The sequence below is a fragment of the Rhipicephalus microplus genome, chromosome X (assembly GCF_043290135.1).
Source record: "Rhipicephalus microplus isolate Deutch F79 chromosome X, USDA_Rmic, whole genome shotgun sequence".
Classification (NCBI taxonomy): Eukaryota; Metazoa; Arthropoda; class Arachnida; order Ixodida; family Ixodidae; genus Rhipicephalus; species Rhipicephalus microplus.
Genome location: NC_134710.1, coordinates 410,355,004 through 410,359,725, shown reverse-complemented (window position 1 = coordinate 410,359,725; position 4,722 = coordinate 410,355,004). Strand labels below are relative to the sequence as shown.

The 4,722-nt window shown below is 48.6% G+C and overlaps 1 pseudogene; it reads right to left on the bottom strand.

Annotated features, from left to right (window-relative positions):
* Window positions 1-1,126: 1,126 nt before the first annotated feature.
* On the bottom strand, window positions 1,127-4,509 carry LOC142775464 (uncharacterized; annotated as a pseudogene).
* Window positions 4,510-4,722: the final 213 nt, after the last annotated feature.

The window sequence follows — 4,722 nt, the reverse complement described above, 5'->3', positions numbered from 1 at the left end:
GCCAACTCCATTGTCGTCCCCGAATAGGGTCTTGTCACTACAGCCTTCAATATGCCGCAACTCTGTGGTAGATTTCCTGTTATAAAATATTTCCTACCACCACCACAATCCATTCGTCCTTCCGTCCATCCATCCGATCAGGCTTCCATCCATCTGTCAAGTGTCCGTGCTTCTGTCCGTCCGTGTGTCTGCCTGTCTGTGCGTCTTCCCGTCCGCCCGCCTGTGCCTCCGTTTGTACGTGTGTCCTGGCTTCTGTCCGTTCCTCTGTCTGCCCGTTGTTATGCCTGCGAGTCCACACCACACGTCCATGCCTCTGAAAAAGGCAATCCGTGTCAAGGCCAGCACATGAGCCCGCCTGACGCGAACAACTCAACGGCGTCATCACGCGGCGGCGCCATTCTGTCGCCCACGCACAGCGAGCCACGTCAGCCCACGAGCCCATTGCAGCAATCGGCGCCTTCCTGTCTGACGAGTCTTACGCAATGCGTGGTGACGTCACTCGTCCTTGGCTGCAACCACGCGCAGCGCCTCCGGAATCGATGAGAATGACGTGGCCCAGCGGTGACCCCACTGGAGGATTCTGACTTCACGACCATCGGTGCTTCTGGTTGGATATTTGCTTAATCAAACAATCCTCCCGGTGCATATAAAAAAAGCCCTGTGGCGCGTCGCGAGCAGTAGACCTATATGTCAGAGAAGAGAGCTCGGCTCTTCGAGTCTCTAAGCTGTCGGCCCCAGTGCAGAATTTGTAACGCCTCTGTACATATGCTGTACATAAACCTTGTTTAACTCACCGTCGTCTCGTCCACTCGTCTATCAGCTCTGCGCCGAAGCAGTCGCGAGCTGAGAAACCTACGCTACCCAACGGCTGGTGACCACCCCGGCGGTGTTCGAAGCAATGGCGCCTTTGGAGGAGGAGGAGGAGAAAAACTTTATTCATCCCAAGAGAGAAAGGTTCGGGGGTGGAGGGTCAGAGGAGCCTACCCAGCGTAGGTCTCCGCTACCCTTTTGGCCCAATCCAAGATCTGGTCCTGGACCTCTGGCGCCGAGCTGCACATAGCAGCCTCCCACTGCTCCTTACTAATAATGTGTAGAGAATTGGGTGGTGGGTTTCGAATACACTCCCTCATGATATGGTGAAGGTTAGCTCTTTGTTGACAGAAAATGCACAAAGGGGAGGGGTATATCGCAGGGTGTATAAGATGGCGAAAAGATGGAGTAGGAAACGTACGGGTCTGTAACTGGCGCCATAGTATTTCATGGTAGCGCGAAGCTCCATGATGTAAGGGGGGTTATATAGTGCGCTGTAGGCGGTAGTGATTTGTTATATCGTGGAAGGTCAAAAGACGATCTCTCGCGCTGAAAAAAACCGCGTGGTCTAGGGCGCCATCAGAGGCCTGCGCTCGGCCGGTCATTCCTCGAGCACAGGTATGAGCCGCCTCATTGCCACTCAACCCCGCATGCGCGGGCGTCCATATGAGAGCAACGTCTTGCGTGGGAGGATGTTTCTTAAGAATTGAAAGGGCAGTTGATGAGATGCGACCTGCGCTGAAGTTGCGTATGGCAGTTTTGCAGTCACTTACAATCATAGTGATATTGGGGATGGATAGACCTAATGCGATTGCAGCCTCCTCTGCCTCCTCCGAAGAGTTGACAGTGACGGATGCCGTCGTGAGCGCCTTGCCGTTACAGTCGACAGCAGAGAGGGCATAGAATCAGGATGATGGGTATTCTGCCGCATCGACATAAAGCACGTCATTGGCCCCATGCAATTTTTTCTGAAGAGCTTTTGCTCTTTGGATTCGGCGCTTAGTAAGGTATGTTGTATGCATGTTTCTAGGAAGGGGCGGTATGAGTAATTTTTGGTGTATGTTTTGGGGAATGTTGTATTTAGCATTGGTGAGTGAGGTGAAGTTAATTCGGGTAGACGATAAAATGTGGCGACCGGCGCTAGTGGTCGCGAGCCTTGCTGTTAAATAGGCTTCACGGATTTCACATAGGGTATTTATGACTCCTGTCTGGTGGAGTACTGCATTAGAGGTATTGATTGCAATGCCTAGCGCGTATTTGTAAATTCTGCGGAGGAGGGTGTTGACCGATTCCTCCTCTGCTAATTTAAGGTGAAGGTAAGGAAGGGTATATGTGATTTTACTAATCACAAAAGCTTGTATTACACGAAGTAACTCTGACTCTCGGAGCCCTTCATTTTTCCCTGCGATTCTTCCTATCATTCTTAGGGTGTTTTCAATGGTATTTCGCAAAGCTTCGAGTGTGTACGTATTAAGTCGGTTGTTTTGAATAAATAAACCTAGCACACGAATGCGTGATACTCTAGGAATGAGGCACCCATTTATGTGAACTTCGATCATTGGAACGTGTTTGTTCCGACGATGAGTTGGTAGAAGGAGTAACTCTGATTTAGTTGGGGTACATTAGAGATTCATCTGAGATGTTAGTGCTGCTATTGTATCAACAGCTGTTTGTAGGGTGTCTTGAATGTGTCCATCTGAGCCTCCTTTCACCCATAAGGTGATATCATCGGCATAGATGGAGAAGTTCAAGTCAGGGATACGTTGAAGAGCGTTGGGTATAGGTAGCATAGCCAGGTTAAAAAGGATTGGAGAGAGCACTGACCCTTGAGGTGTTCCGAAGCTGCCTAGTGTATAGGGTGAGGAATGTTCTGGTCCTAACTTTAATGTAGCTGTGCGGTCTGTGAGGAAGCTTTTGATGTAAGAGTAGATTTTAGCGCCACAAGAAATGCAGTTGAGGCCAGCATATATAGCTGAGTGGGCTACGTTATTGATTGCGCCATGTATGTCCAGACTAAGGATTGCCTGAGTATCCTCGCTCTGTATAGGAGTTATGATGTCGTGTTGAAGGCGAAGCATCGCATCTTGCACGCAAAGTGAGCGCCTAAAACCAATCATTTCTGGAGGCAGTAGTCCATTATCCTCCACGTGTCTCTGGAGGCGCGCAAGCACAACATACTCTATAGTCTTTCCGAGACAGGATGTTAAGGAAATGGGCCTCAGATTTTCTACTAAGGGAGCTTTGTTTGGTTTAGGTATAAATATGACTCTGGCATCTTTCCACGAAGGTGGAAGGGTGCCCGTGTCAAAACAGTCGTTAAAGTACTCAGTCAAAGCTTTAATAGAAATAGGGTCAAGATTTCTAAGTAATTTGTTGTTAACGCGGTCGGGACCTGAAGCCGATGTGGTACGGAGTGTTGCGAGGGCGTGCCTAACTTCTGCTTCCGTTATCGGCGCATCTAATGACTCATTAGGTTTCCCTGTTTAAGATGGTATAGAATCCTTACGTAATTGAGGTAAACGCAACGTGCGGAGGTTATCGAAGAGCTGTCCTAAATGGTCACTGTGCTTGTGTAACAGTTTAGTGATAGCGTGAGAGTGTCGTGCGCGAGAAGTGCTGGGGTCTAGCAGATGTCTAAGAAGTTGCCACGTTCGTTTATTACTGAGGTGGTCATGCATTCCTTCGCAAAGTTGACCCCATTGTTGTGCTGCCAATCGAGTCGTGTATCATTCAATTTGTTGGTCTAGCTTAGCTATCCTAATGAGGAGTTTCCTGTTGTGGCGCTGGTGTTTCCACCGTCGCAGAAGTGACTGTTTTGCTTCCCACATATGGAGAAGCTTGGAGTCGAGAGTAGTTATCGGGGTGTCGGGGGTAGAGTTTTCGTGTGAATTTCAATATCTTTTTGAAGCTGTTGAGTCCACTCGGTAAGGTCTGCAATACGTGAGGGAGCGGTGCTGTTGCGGTCTCTCTAAATTTGTCCCATTCTGTGAGCATCAGTGGTTTAGGTGCAATGGGTCTGTGTTTTAGTTGTAAAGTAATGCTAATAATGTAATGATCACTGCCAAGATTAGTTTGGGTGTTAGTCCAAACCATTGTGGGGGCATTGTGAGTGAGGGTAAGATTGGGCGATGTATCTTTGTTCACACTGTTCCCCAAACGAGTAGGCTCCTCTGGGTTGTTGTGCAGTGTAAAACGATGTGCCTGAATATGGGACCAGAGAGCTCTACCTTTCGGTGTAGATGCGGTGTAACCCCACGCTGGGTGGGAGGCGTTGAAATCCCCCACTATGAGGAGGGTGTGTTTGCCTGCCGAGGATGTAGCTCGGGCAAATAGGGAATCGAAGCGGTGCCTTTGCTCTTGCGGTCTACTATATACGTTGAGAATGTATAAGAATGGTGAGTTAAGTTTATCAGGTAGTATTTGGAGAAAGTCGTGCTCAATGTCGATGTCAGCAAATTTTGAATAGGTAACTGTAAGGTACTTTTGAGTTAAGACAGCAGTGTTTGGTTTAGTATCAGCCGGGTTTCGATGCGTTCTATAACCTGGCAGCTGCACTACACCATTTGTTTCTTGTAACGCAATGATTGGGGGAGGGGCAGTTTGTGATTTGATGTACTGCAAGAGGTTTGCCTTTTTTCGGCGAAACCCCCTGCAGTTCCATTGCCATACGCAAAGTTGAGTGCGGTTACGAGCAGCCATTTTCGCTAGGTTGATTTGGCTTAGGTTGGGCAAGCTGTGGATGGTTAGCGTGGACCGTGTCGATCCACTGCGTGACTCTATCTAGGGTTTGTTGCATCGGTAACATGGCTTGTTGTATCTAGGCCACGGACTCATCTAGCTTCTGCAAGGAAGCTGTGAAGAAGGTAAGAAAATTGTCTAGTTTTTCGTCAAGTTTGGTTACTTTTTCTTTCT